At 42.1% G+C, this 15,428-nt stretch overlaps 1 non-coding gene across 1 annotated transcript; it reads right to left on the reverse strand.

Annotated features, from left to right (window-relative positions):
- Window positions 1-7,485: 7,485 nt before the first annotated feature.
- LOC148876848 (small nucleolar RNA R71) lies at window positions 7,486-7,592 on the reverse strand. Its single transcript, XR_016106140.1, has one exon. It is a non-coding gene; the product is annotated as a small nucleolar RNA R71 (small nucleolar RNA).
- Window positions 7,593-15,428: the final 7,836 nt, after the last annotated feature.

Genomic DNA, 15,428 nt, shown 5'->3' on the forward strand with positions numbered 1-15,428 from the left:
CCTCGGTGTACATCATAAAATCACCCTACTAAGTATGGGGAGACAGCTCGGGGTGATGATAGTCGAGAAACCCCACTTCGGGTACTTAGCTCTAACAGTTCGAGTGAAATAGTCACTTTGGCAAAAGAGTAAATCACACAATACTTAGCAAAAGAAAAAAGAGAGTAACATTTCATTACTAGTTCTTAAAAAAAAAGTCGGGCCTAACAGCCCGAGAGAGTACATCAAGCAAAAAGAAAAAAAGAGAACCGAGCTCAGTTGCCCGGGAACAACCACTTCAAAGATTCAGAAGAAGAAGAAAAAAGAGCAACTAGCCTTAAGGTCCCACCACCTCTACATCCTCATCGCTCTCCTCCAGGGAGTCGGGCTCCTCCTCCACAGTGTTCGCCGTTTCTGGGGCTAGGTCCTTCATTGTCACATCTTCAAGGTTAAGGCCGGAGAACTTCTTCCGGACCAGCCATTGGCAAAGCTTGAACCCTGAGCGGTAGGACTTCGAGTTGTACTCGACCTGGAGGTCATAAAACTGTTGGGACTCTTTAAAGTCCTCCACCGCCTTAACCCGCTCTTCCTCCACCGTGGCGTCGAAGTTTCGGGTCCGCTCGTGGAACGTGGACTCCAAGCTCTAGACCTGCTGACAAAGAAGCTCCCTCTCCACCATCACCCTCGAAGACTCCTCCCTATAACAGGCGCTCTCCTCAGACAATCGGGAGATCTACACTTCCTGGTCCTTAACGAACAGCTCCTAGGCCTTGCTCCCCTTCTGAGCCTGGAGGACCTCACCCCGGGCCTGGTCGAGCTCGTGTCGGAGCCTCCGCACTTCCGACCTTTGTTTGGTGGTGTCATGGGAGTGAATAGCAATCTGATAAGCCATGGTGTGGATGGCGGAGTTCAGCTGCCAATAGAAAGCCGAGGTAAGTAAAAAAAAAAAACAGAGAAAGGGGGGAGAAAAAGGGAAGAAGCAGGCACTTACCACCATGCAATGAGCCAAGGCCAGCTTAGGGAGCTGCCTAGGGTGCATCCTGGCCCAATCCGCGATCTCCTCATGACTGACCATCTGTCGGCTCCTCCGCGAGGCCACGAGAAAGTTGGTGATGCTTTCATCCCTCCCCTCGGTAGGAAATCGCGGGAAGACGGTGGGGCTAGACTGCGTGGCCGGAGGGTACTGCTCCTGGGGTGGGACCTCTTCTTCTCCGCCGCCTCCTGCGGCTACTCCCTCGAACGACATAGGTGGGACATCCGGCGATGGAACAAAGGTTGGGTCCGCAACCTCGAACTCAGCGGCCCCGGAAGTGGACGCTTGGTCGGGGCGTTACCTCTTCGCCTTACGCTTCTAGTTGCTCGACAACAAGCGACGTGCATCCACACCAGACATGTTGGCTGCAAGAATCGCAAGGCACTAGTCCAGCTCGCAAAAAAAGAGAGAGAGAGAGAGAGAGAGAGAAGGCGACCTAAAGGTTACATACCAGGGCTTAAGCCAACCTGCACGAGCTTGTCCTCAGCCAAGTAATCCGAACAGAGAAAGCCGACTCCCGCCCAACACTGCAGCATTTCCCGAACCTTCGGGTCCAAGTCAACGCCTGGATCCTGAATGGCGGCCCTCCAATGGGTCAGAAAGGGCCACCCCTCGGGGTTGCGAACTAAAAAATAACCCCGCTTCCAGGCTGGGATCCTGTTAGGCAGCTCGTGGAGGAGCTTGAAGCCAAGATAGGGGAAAAGTAATAAGAGTGTCTTTCTGGAGGGGCTCCGGGGGAAGCATTCTTAATTGACAAGATAAAGGCAAAGGTATCGAGGGAAAGAGGAAGGTAGTACTCAAAGAACAGGGAAATAGTCCCCACCAAGTTCCGAACAGAGTTCGGGTGCAGTTGGTCTATGGTGACATTGAAGTGGGAAAGAACCTCCACTATCAGAGGGTGTAGAAGGAGTCGGAGACCAGTCACAAGCTGCTATCCAGGGATAGTTGCTGGATGGGAGGTTGTAAATAAGATCCCTAGGAAGGTTGTAGTGAAAGACTAGGGCCTGAAGTCTCTCCATAAACATGAAGGAAGGGCCGAAGCTATCCAGCTCCCAACCCTGGGAAGTGGAAGCCAAGTTACCGGAGGCTTCCCGAGCCCCTAAAGATCGCCCTCCGGGGAACCCCAAGCTCCCCCCGAGCTCAAGGGGACCTTGCCCTGGTTACCATCCCACGGGTACCCAGACATTATTGGACAAGACAGGGGACTAACTAGAAAAAATGAATTGGAAAAGCGACGCGAATGGGGAGAGCTCGAACAAACAAGGCTAAGGCACGACCTCAAAACCGAAAGCAAGGCAAGTTGGCGTAAAAAAAAATGAGGCCTAAGGCCCTCCTATTTATAGCCATTGTGCCCGAAAGCCAACGGCTCCGATTAAAGCGAATCCAACGGCTCACAATAAAGACAGTCGCACGTCTTCCGAAACTAAAGCTAGTTTGGCGCATTTTTTGGTGCCCGAAAAACCTAAAAACCACGCGTGGTCGGTCAAAGTAATTTGAATTGTGTGTCAAATCCACCCGTCATTTCATGAACTCTCCACACTAGAGCAAGACCCTTAGCTCGAGGAGTGGGGGGCAATTGATGGAGGGTGATTTGAATCGACCTCCTAACCAGGGGATTGTGGATATGACTCGACATAAATGACAGCTCAACATGACAGCTTGGTCACAACTCGGCGTAATGAGCTCACTGAAACCCCAGCAAAACAGCTCGCTACAGAATGGTTTGCTGCAAGGCAGCTCGCTACGAAGGAGTTCGTTACAAGGGAGCTTGCTACAAAGGAGCTCGCTACGAAGGAGCTCGTTACGAAGGAGCTCGCTATTGAGTAACCCGGAGTCTTCGGGAAACTTCTTATTAGACAAGACCGTGCCTGTCAGACTACTCCCATGTCTCTTGTCTGGCGATGCAGCACCTGCCAGTCCAGAGGACTGCGCCCACGTCTTACGTCAGGCAGCATCATGCACGCCAGCTCTGCATAACGTCCCTCAACTGACAGGACCGTACTCTGCGACGGATACCTGCACCAATCGAATCAGCCTGGCGAATAATGGCTATAGTAGAGAATCAGAAGTGGTTACACCCGATTTGACAGAGAATCAATATATAAAGGCCCTGATTTCTAAGGGGCAAAGGTAATCTTGGATGACTCTTAGCTCATTTTCCTTTACTACTCTCTAAGCTCTTCACCGAGTTCTAACTTAAGCATCGGAGTGTTGCCATCGGACGAGCTCCCCGAGAATCCTTTGTCTTATTCTCCCTCTTAGGTGTTGTCCATTGCCAAGTAGGAATGAGGCCCCTGCCAAATAGGAGTGACTAGATCGCGCTACATCAACAACCATGGAAGAGCATTGAGGCAAGACAATGAAGGTGAAATCAACAAGGATACCAGACCACGCACTCGTTGATGAAAGTGTCGTGGTTTGTAGCAATTTCCATGACCATTGTATATCTCCAAGCATTGTTGATTGCACAAAAAGTTAATTTTGTAGCCAACAAATATGATCTGACATGTCCTGACATCCACAACCTTGATCATCCTCATCTCAGCTGCCCAAAATCACAAATTATTCAACACATCAGAATGATTAGACGAAACCCATTGCCCAACGACAAACGGAGACGAAACGGGGATGTGAAGAAGAGCGGGTGATGAACTTACAATTTATCTATATTTTATGAGGTTTTTGCATGAAATTTTATAATGGTTTAATTAAATTTTTGCCGTATTTTAGCTTGATTGCAAGAAAGATTTCAGGGGGAGCCAAATCAACAAAAAGAAGGCAAAAGCAAGAAAAGAAAACCCAAAAATTTATCAAGTTCAGCCCGGCCCAGCCATGAGAGCAAGAGAATTTCATTCGGCCCAAGAAGAGCAAGTGAAACTCTTTGGAAAATCCAAGGGAAGAAGCCTAGCTATGAGGAGAATTCGGCCCAGCAAGGAAGGCCCATTTTTAGCCCAAATAACAGCCTAGAGTGTAGCCCACATGAGCTCAAAAGCAAGCTAAGTTGTAGCCCAAATAGCAGCCCAAAGGGAGCTAGGGGCGGCAACTTCTAGGAGTTTCTTGAAGAGAAGGAGGGAGCACTCTAGAAGGTTCATGAGGGGTGTAATACACCCCATTCTAGAGGCTTCAAGAAGGGGCAAGAGCCCCCTTGAAAAACTATATAAGGAGGCCTCTAGGAGGGGAGAAAGTTGTTCAATTGCTTGAGAGAAAGGCTCTCCCACTCTTAGAGGTTCAGCCACCTTGAGAGAAGAGAAGAGAAGAAGGCTAGGCGCAAGGAAGAAGAAGAAGAAGGGCTGAAGGAAGTTCAAGACAAGCAAGCTAGAAGAAGAAGGTGAGTTCGAATTGAGGGATTGTGATTCAAATATTTTTTGTAATAAATCATTTGTAGTTTCATTCTCTTTTGATTTGAATTCAGTTTCTTAGTTAAATGTTCTTTCTTCTTTCTCCTTGTTTCCATTCTTCCTTGATGTATTTCAGCTTGTAAAATTTCAGTTCAGCAATCTAATTCTTTTTGATTCATTCAAATGATCATGCATTGTACTTGAAGTTTCTTGAATAAGGGTGTGATTGCAGATCAATTCGGCCAACTAACCTTCAAAACTCAGATCTGAATTCTCAGATCTGAGATTGCAAGATCTGAATTGCTTGAAAGAGAATTCAGATCTGCAAATTTCAGATTGGGCGAATTAATCTACAGCTTGGAATTCCTAGAGTGCTTGAGAGAGACTCTAGGAATTCAGATCTACTATTCAAGAACTGAATTGAGTGCAAGGTTAGAGATAACTTGCACAATTCAGTTGGTGATCAATTCAGATTTGAATTGATGCCTTAGAAGTGTTTGAAGAAATGCATGCATGGGGATTAGATTCTTGCTAGAGATAGAAGAACCGTCACTCATGCATAGGATGAACATGCGCTTGAGAGAGGCTGTTCATGACCTTGGGGTTTCATCAAACCAAGGCTCAATCATGATTCATTCGAATGATCCAAATTGATAGATTGCTGAATTCTGAGATTGACATTTACTGCTTACTCTTCTAACCTGAATTGAAGGCAATTGGACCAATGATTTAGATAGATTTTAATTTAGGATTTCTTAGCATTCATTAGAGTTTTGATTTATTTGTTGATCAGATAAGAAATGTTCAATTTAGTATTGGTAATTGTTTCCTAAATCCTCGTGGGAACGATACTTCACTCACTACTTTATTACTTGAACGGCTAGTGCACTTGCTAGTGTCACAATGAGCCACACATCAAGTTTTTGGCGCCGTTGCCGGGGATTTAGAGAAGCAATATTAGGAAACATTGAGCATTCTTAATCTGGTATCATTCAGCATTGCATTCATAGTTGGTTTAATTTGCTTAACTTTACATTTTAGTTTTGAATGCAACTGCTGTACTCATGTAGTTATGTTTCTTCTTTCTTAAGTAGATTACTCTCTTTTTCTGGTTTCAGTTTCATTTTAATAAAGGCATATTTGATTTCTATTCAATCTTGATGTTGTTCCCTTCAAAAAAAAAAAAAAAAAAAATTTCACATAAACATGAGTGTTGCAGATCTGAGTTGCATTCGGCACTCAGATCAGCAGATTTCAGATCTGCAGCACTCAGCCGAAAAGCGTTGCTTGTGTTTCAGATTTTATTATTCTTTTCTTTCATTACAAAAAGAAAAAAAAAACAAATGAAAAAAAAAAGGGGGAGATATTTTGAACAACCAGAGGAGCAATTGAGAATTCGGATCAGAACTCAGATCTGAGTTCAGATCTGAATTCTGCTATTGCAGATCTGCAACAGTTCATATCTGAGTTCCTCTGAACTCAGACCTGAACTGATGCAATTTTGAGGGGAATTGGGTGTCATCACCACCCCAATTCACCCTAGGGCACTTCTGCTATTCCCCAAAAACAATTTGGTAGCAATAACTGAAGGTAAGGCAATTGAGAATTCAGATCCAAACTCAGACTTGAGTTCAGATCTGAATTCTGCTGTTACAGATCTGCTCAATTCAGATCTGAATTCCTCTGAACTCAGATCTGAACCGATGCAAGTTTGAGGTGAATTGGGTGCCATCACTACCCCAATCCACCCTAGGATACATCCAACCTGCCTCAAGGGTGAATGGATAGCAAGGAATGAGAGAAATTCAAATCTGAAATTCAGTTGATATGATGTGAGGACTGAACTGATACAGAGCATACTATGAATTCTGGGTGGACTGAATTCTTGGCTTTACCCACTTGTAACCGAGCTACATTAACTAAGGAGGTGTATGTTTGGATTGAATAATTGTTATGCCTCAGATATTTAAGAAAAATTAGCACTTTCCAAGTATTTCTTTTAGCATTCAGATCTGTAGCAGGGCTGCTATAGTGCAACAGTTAGCAGACCTGATTTCAGATTTCTACAAAAGTTGTATGGGCCGAATAGCTTGCAATACCAAACATTGCAGACCCAATTTTCAGGTCTTAGCAAGTGTTTGATATGCATCAGCTATACAGGTTTGAGCTTCAATTGTAGAGTTTTTAACCCAAGCCTAACTCAGGACTGGTTTTAGTTTATTTCAGATCCTTTTAAATTTTTTTTTTAGATCAGATCTGATTTCAGCCCTAAAGCATCACAGAATTGATTCCAACCTTAATGGATGTATATTGTAGTGTATACCAATGAGTGTGTATGAGATATCCAGCTCAGATCTGAATTATTATTTATTAATTTCTCTAGACTAACAATACCAAAGACTTGTAGATCTGAACTCAGATCTAAATTGGGTCTGAATTCAGATGTTGCAATCGATGGATGTAGATAAAGGAACCTTGAATAAGATGATTGGTTTAAATCTGCTTTTAGTATAATCGGCTTCATTTATTCATGATAGGATGTAGGTTTTGTATTCCAATACTTCACTTTACATTTTCAGTGTGATAGGATTAGTTATTTATTTTCTTTTGTGAATATTGGCATTTTTATTGCTTTGACTTTAACAGTTTATGACAAGCAGACCTGAACTGGAAGAGATCCTTTACGACCCAGAGATTGAACGGACTCTCCGTGTCCGTTTGAGAGTTGCTAAGCAAGTCAGACAAGAAGCACAAGAAATGGCTGAACAAAGAACTATGATGGATTATGCCAAGCCTACCCTCACCGGGACTGTCTCCAGCATTATCAGGCCAACTATTGCTGCCAATAACTTCGAAATTAAACCGGCCATAATCCAAATGATACAAAATACGGTTCAGTTTTGTGGTATGGCCCATGAGGATCCGAATGCCCATATTGCTAACTTCTTGGAAATCTGTGACACCTTCAAACACAATGGGGTAAGTGATGATGCCATCCGGCTGAGGTTATTCCCATTTTCTTTGAAGGATAAAGCCAAAGCTTGGTTGAACTCATTACCGGCAGGATCTATAGCCACATGGGACGAAATGGCCAGCCGTTTTCTCTCTAAATATTTTCCCCCTTCTAAAACTGCTAAAATGAGGAATGACATCACTACTTTTTTCCAGCAAGAGGGGGAATCTTTATATGAGTCATGGGAACGATACAAGGAGCTGTTAAGGAGAGTTCCTCACCATGGCCTCCCCATTTGGCTGCAAGTGCAGACTTTCTATAATGGTCTTACTGACTCAAATAAGACCATATTAGATGCTGCAGCCGGAGGATCCATAAATAATAAAACTCCTGAGGTTGCCCATGCACTTATTGAGGAAATGGCAGCCAACAATTATCAATGGCATTCGGAAAGGACTCAAACTAGGAAGCAGCAAGGCTTGCATAATGTTGACACTTATACAGCACTAGCTGCACAAATAGGAGCACTCAGTAAAAAAATAGATGAAATGCAGATAGCTGCCATGCATGTGCAGCCTCTTAATTGTGAATTGTGTGGGGGAGGCCACATCAGTACAGACTGCCAAGTTGGCAATCAGTTCAGACCATCTACTGAACAAGTTGACTATGTCAGCAATTCGTCAAGACAGTAGGGTTACCAGAGTCACCATACTTTTCATCCAGGATGGAGGGGACATTCAAACCAGTCCTGGCCAAATCAGCATATTTCCAAGCCGTTCCACCAGACTTATCATCAGCCTGAACCGAAATCCAATTTGGAGGAACTGATGACAAAATTTATAGCAGGTGCAGAAACTAGGTTCCAGAACCAGGAAGCCTCAATCAAAAACCTGGAAAACCAAGTGGGGCAATTGGCACAATTAATCTCTTCCAGACTGCCGGGAACTCTTCCAAGCAACACTGAAGTGAATCCACGAGAGCAGGTGCAAGCTATTACCTTAAGAAGTGGAAAAGAGTTGCCTGAGGTAGAAAAGAAGAATTGGGCTGAACCCAAGGCAGAAACAAGCCTTGGAACCAGACAACAGAAGACGGAACAACCAGAAGCACAACAAGGGATGCACCAACAACCACAAGTTCCATTCCCTAACAGGCTGAAGCAACAAAAATTGGAGAAGGAATTTGGTAAGTTTCTTGAAATATTTAAAAGTTTACATATTAATATTCCTTTTGCTGATGCTTTAGCCCAGATGCCACACTATGCAAGGTTTTTGAAGGAATTATTGGCAAACAAAAGGAAACTGGGAGATGTGGCTACAGTTGCATTAAATGAGGAATGTTCTGCTATCCTTCTGAACAAGCTGCCTCAGAAACTCAAAGATCCAGGGAGTTTCACTATTCCTTGTACCATTGGCAGTTTAAAAATTGAAAAAGCTTTATGTGACCTGGGAGCTAGCATCAATTTAATGCCATATTCTATCTTCAAGAAATTGGGGTTGAATGAACCCCAACCCACTAGAGTGGCATTACAATTGGCTGATAGATCCATTAGACATCCTAGGGGGATCATAGAAGATGTGTTAGTTAAAGTTGACAAATTCATTTTTCCAGTTGATTTCATTGTGTTAGACATGCAAGAAGATGTGGAGGTCCCGCTTATCCTAGGGAGACCTTTCCTGGCTACCGGGAAAGCAATGATTGATGTCCAACAAGGACAACTCAGCCTTAGGATACAAGATGAGGAGATAATTTTTAAAATGTCTGATGCTATGAAACATGCACCCTCTAGTGATGATTCTTGTTTTATGATTGATGCCATTGAATTGACAATTGATGAATGCTTCCAGGTAAGTAGAATAACTGATCCTCTTGAACTCTGCCTCCAGCAGGGAGAACTTGAAGAAACAGAAAATAAAAAAATAAACCTCATGATAGCATACCTGAATGATAAGCCTCAATTCAAGGGAAAGGGGTTTCTTAAATTAGAGAACTTAGGCAAATTGCCCGGACCATCAGGTAAGCCATCACCCCAAGAACCCCCCACCCTTGAACTGAAGCAATTACCATCCCATTTAGAGTATGCTTTCCTTGAGGAACCATCAGATCTCCCCGTGATAATTTCCGCAGCACTGAATCCCTTACAAAGAGAAAAATTATTAAGAGTGCTGCGGGAACACAAAAATGCTATAGCTTGGAAGGTAGAAGATATCAAAGGCATTAATCCATCAATCTGCACTCACAGAATTTTGATGGAAGAGGACAGCAAGCCTTCCGTTCAGCCCCAAAGGCGCCTGAATCCCAACATGAAAGAAGTGGTAAAGGCTGAAATAATTAAGTTGTTAGATGCTGGGATCATTTATCCTATTTCTGATAGTTCTTGGGTAAGCCCTGTGCAAGTTGTGCCCAAAAAAGGGGGTACGACTGTTGTTCCAAATGAGAAAAATGAACTCATCCCTACTAGAACCATTACCGGATGGCGTGTGTGTATTGACTATAGAAAATTAAATGAAGCCACCCGGAAGGACCATTTCCCTCTCCCATTTATGGATCAAATGTTGGAGAGGCTAGCCGGGCATGAGTATTATTGTTTCTTGGATGGATATTCAGGGTATAACCAGATACCAATTGCACCAGAAGATCAAGAAAAGACCACTTTTACTTGCCCATATGGAACCTTTGCATACCGAAGGATGCCCTTTGGGTTATGCAATGCCCCAGCAACCTTTCAGCGATGTATGATGTCTATATTTTCTGATATGGTTGAAAAATTTATTGAGATCTTCATGGATGATTTTTCAGTTTTTGGCTCTTCATTTGATGCATGTTTGAATAATCTGGAACAGGTGCTTACTAGATGTAAAGAAACACATCTTGTGTTGAATTGGGAGAAATGTCATTTTATGGTGCAAGAAGGCATAGTGCTTGGACACAAGATCTCTCAAAGAGGTATAGAAGTCGACAAGGCCAAGGTGGAGGCAATTGAAAAATTACCAACCCCAACATCTATTCGTTCTTTGAGAAGTTTCTTAGGACATGTCGGATTCTATAGAAGGTTTATTAAAGATTTCTCAAAAATTTCCAAGCCATTATCTACCTTGCTTCAGAAAGAAATGCCTTTTGAATTTTCAACTGAATGTCTTCATGCTTTCAACATCTTGAAAGACAAATTGATCCATGCACCTATCATGATAGCACCAGATTGGACCCTCCCATTTGAATTGATGTGTGATGCGAGTGATTTTGCTATAGGAGCTGTTTTAGGACAAAGAATGAACAAACATTTTCAGCCAATTTACTATGCTAGCAGAACCTTGACTGGACCCCAACTCAATTACACCACCACAGAAAAGGAGCTGTTAGCAGTAATATTTGCACTTGATAAGTTTCGTTCATATCTGATATTATCCAAGGTTGTTGTCCACACAGATCACTCGGCATTAAGGCACTTGCTTACCAAGCAAAACTCAAAACCAAGACTGATCAGGTGGATCCTTTTATTGCAAGAGTTTGACATTGAGATTAGAGACCTGAAGGGTGCTGCAAACCTGGCTGCTGACCATCTCTCCCGGTTGGACACGGTAAGCTCAAAAGAGGAGATAACCAGCAACATTCGAGAAGAATTTCCGGATGAGCAGTTGTACTCAATACAGAAATACTCATATCCTTGGTATGCTGATTTTGCTAATTATCTAGCTGCACAAGTCCTTCCTCCTAACCTTTCATATCAACAGAAAAAGAAATTCTTTTCTGATGTAAAATACTATCTGTGGGAGGAACCCTTTTTGTATAAATTGTGTGCAGATCAGATCATAAGGAGATGTGTCCCCGAGGAGGAGATGGAGTCGGTACTCCAATTTTGCCATGATAAAGAAGCAGGAGGTCATTTTGGAGCTAGTCGCACGGCAGCCAAGGTTTTGCAATCAGGTTTTTATTGGCCCACACTCTTCAAAGATGCCCATCGGTATGTGTCCACATGTGACAAATGCCAAAGATCGGGAAACATTTCCCGACGGAATGAAATGCCCCTTTCCAATATTTTAATCTGTGAAATCTTTGATGTTTGGGGTATAGATTTCATGGGACCTTTCCCGAATTCTTTTGGGAATAAGTACATCCTCGTTGCAGTTGACTATGTATCCAAATGGGTAGAAGCCATGGCTTTACCCACAAATGACTCAAGAAGGGTAGTACACTTCCTAAAGAAGCTATTCTCCCGATTTGGCACTCCGCGAGCTATAATTAGTGATAGGGGAACTCACTTCTGCAATAGCCAATTTGAGAGGTTAATGCAGAAATATGGAATTACACATAAATTAGCTACCCCTTATCACCCTCAAACCAGTGGCCAAGTGGAGTTGGCTAACAGGGAACTCAAAAGAATTCTGGAAAAGACTGTAGCATCCACCAGAAAAGATTGGTCCATCAAATTAGATGATGCATTATGGGCATACAGAACTGCATTTAAGACACCTATTGGCATGTCCCCCTACAGATTGGTCTTTGGTAAAGCATGCCATTTACCAGTTGAATTGGAACACAAGGCCTATTGGGCTCTTAAATTCTTAAATTTTGACATTCAGGCCACAGGGGCTAAAAGGCGGTTGCAATTGAATGAATTGGATGAATTCAGACTTACCACCTATGAGAATGCCAAAGTTTATAAAGAAAGAATAAAAAACTGGCATGATAAGAACTTGCTGAGACGGGACTTTTATGTGGGCCAACAGGTATTGTTATATAATTCCCGTCTCCGCTTGTTTCCAGGTAAGCTGAGATCCAGGTGGTCTGGACCCTTTACCATTTCACAGGTTTTTCCCCATGGGGCTATAGAACTCACCCACCCAGTTCAGGGCACGTTTAAAGTAAATGGTCAGCGCCTGAAACCATATTTAATGGGCAGTACTGTACCCCCTCCATCCACTGTTTATCTAGATAACCAATAATCTCTTATGCTTGCTCATGAACAAGTTAAGGAATCTTTTTGTCATTTATCTTTTTAGAATATTAGTTAGTAAAATAAAGATCTTTTTCTCAAAATTCCAATTCTTTAAGGACTCAGTTCATCATTTTCTTTTCTTCAGTTTGCTCTAGCAAGTGTGACTCCCTAACACTACGAACATTGAGGACAATGTTCATCTCAAGTGTGGGGGAGTGAGCCCGAGGCTAGGGTATGGGGGTTGAAACCATGCACCTCATGCACCCCAACACACATATGCAAGCAATGACATCACAAAAAAAAAAAAAAAAAAAAAAAAAAAGACTGGAACCCCTCAAGTTCATTACTATTTATTTGATGATTTTTTTTAAGAAGGAATTCAATGAGTTGAGGGAGACTGATGTACTTGTTAAGTTTTTATTCTTGTAAATGACCCAATTTGATTTATGCAGGAGAAAAGGGGAGCTGAATATGCCTTTCAGCATGACTAGCCCTAACTTCCTTCATGTGTATGGAAGCCCTTGATTTCATTGTTAATGGTCAAGAGAGCTAGTGCACATCTGAAGTGCTAATTCTTGAGGTTCAATAATTGCAAAGAAGGACAAAAGCCCAAATTGACTCCGCTATTCTGAGCTGAATAGTAAAACTAGCAGCTTAGAACATGAGTCCTATTTACCTACCTCAAACAAGTGACCAGTGTGAGATGGAGCATAAGATGCACTCACACCAAAAAAAAAAAAAAAAAAAAAAAAAAAAAAAAAAAAAAAAAAAAAAGAGAGAAAAGTGTGAGATGGAGCATAAAATGCACTCACACCGAAAAGAAAAAAAAAAGAAAAAAAAAAAAGGTGAGATGGAGCATAAAATGCACTCACCCTTAGAAATAAGTAATTGTGGTGACAATCGAGGTTCAAAGGGGCACTCTAAAGTTGAACTCTCATTGAGATTTAGTTACAGATGTGAAACTCAGTGAAATTTGATTATTAACCTTGACAATTAAAGAGCTGATTTATATATGAATTAGGAGTGAAGGCTAGACTATGATGAAATTCATATTCTCCTTTCCTCGGATCTGATACATATCTTAAATGGTAATTTACAAGAATAAGAGTTAAGCACTTACAAAAGTTCCCCGACTACTCAATGCATTTCTATCTTAAAAAGTTCACCAGGTAAATGGTGAGAACAGAAGGGGGGAATGTTAAGTTTATGGCTGATGTCTTTGCTTGAGGACAAGCAAAAGCTTAAGTGTGGGGGTATTTGATGAACTTACAATTTATCTATATTTTATGAGGTTTTTGCATGAAATTTTATAATGGTTTAATTAAATTTTTGCCGTATTTTAGCTTGATTGCAAGAAAGATTTCAGGGGGAGCCAAATCAACAAAAAGAAGGCAAAAGCAAGAAAAGAAAACCCAAAAATTTATCAAGTTCAGCCCGGCCCAGCCATGAGAGCAAGAGAATTTCATTCGGCCCAAGAAGAGCAAGTGAAACTCTTTGGAAAATCCAAGGGAAGAAGCCTAGCTATGAGGAGAATTCGGCCCAGCAAGGAAGGCCCATTTTTAGCCCAAATAACAGCCTAGAGTGTAGCCCACATGAGCTCAAAAGCAAGCTAAGTTGTAGCCCAAATAGCAGCCCAAAGGGAGCTAGGGGCGGCAACTTCTAGGAGTTTCTTGAAGAGAAGGAGGGAGCACTCTAGAAGGTTCATGAGGGGTGTAATACACCCCATTCTAGAGGCTTCAAGAAGGGGCAAGAGCCCCCTTGAAAAACTATATAAGGAGGCCTCTAGGAGGGGAGAAAGTTGTTCAATTGCTTGAGAGAAAGGCTCTCCCACTCTTAGAGGTTCAGCCACCTTGAGAGAAGAGAAGAGAAGAAGGCTAGGCGCAAGGAAGAAGAAGAAGAAGGGCTGAAGGAAGTTCAAGACAAGCAAGCTAGAAGAAGAAGGTGAGTTCGAATTGAGGGATTGTGATTCAAATATTTTTTGTAATAAATCATTTGTAGTTTCATTCTCTTTTGATTTGAATTCAGTTTCTTAGTTAAATGTTCTTTCTTCTTTCTCCTTGTTTCCATTCTTCCTTGATGTATTTCAGCTTGTAAAATTTCAGTTCAGCAATCTAATTCTTTTTGATTCATTCAAATGATCATGCATTGTACTTGAAGTTTCTTGAATAAGGGTGTGATTGCAGATCAATTCGGCCAACTAACCTTCAAAACTCAGATCTGAATTCTCAGATCTGAGATTGCAAGATCTGAATTGCTTGAAAGAGAATTCAGATCTGCAAATTTCAGATTGGGCGAATTAATCTACAGCTTGGAATTCCTAGAGTGCTTGAGAGAGACTCTAGGAATTCAGATCTACTATTCAAGAACTGAATTGAGTGCAAGGTTAGAGATAACTTGCACAATTCAGTTGGTGATCAATTCAGATTTGAATTGATGCCTTAGAAGTGTTTGAAGAAATGCATGCATGGGGATTAGATTCTTGCTAGAGATAGAAGAACCGTCACTCATGCATAGGATGAACATGCGCTTGAGAGAGGCTGTTCATGACCTTGGGGTTTCATCAAACCAAGGCTCAATCATGATTCATTCGAATGATCCAAATTGATAGATTGCTGAATTCTGAGATTGACATTTACTGCTTACTCTTCTAACCTAAATTGAAGGCAATTGGACCAATGATTTAGATAGATTTTAATTTAGGATTTCTTGGCATTCATTAGAGTTTTGATTTATTTGTTGATCAGATAAGAAATGTTCAATTTAGTATTGGTAATTGTTTCCTAAATCCTCGTGGGAACGATACTTCACTCACTACTTTATTACTTGAACGGCTAGTGCACTTGCTAGTGTCACAATGAGCCACACATCAGCGGGCGTGTGCTAAAACAAGGAAAGAGAAAGCTTTGCCATCTTCCGACAAAGTCTGAGAGAATGAATAATCTCCCCACCTCTATCAAGCTACAATATCATGGTTTTCAAAATCGGATCGGACCGGATGGTCACACCATTTTTCCTTAAAACCGGATTTTTGCAAAATCACATTGATTTGATCAGCAAACCACTGATCCAGAGATTTGAACTGTTCAACAGTTTTGACCGTTTTTTATTTTTTTATTATGTCAGAATGGGCCAACCATTCAATTTAAACGTTGGACCATTTGACGCAAAAACCAGACCCCTGACCGATTCGAT

The sequence above is a fragment of the Nelumbo lutea genome, chromosome 1 (genome assembly GCF_056320005.1).
Source record: "Nelumbo lutea isolate HS-2025 chromosome 1, American lotus-T2T, whole genome shotgun sequence".
Classification (NCBI taxonomy): Eukaryota; Viridiplantae; Streptophyta; class Magnoliopsida; order Proteales; family Nelumbonaceae; genus Nelumbo; species Nelumbo lutea.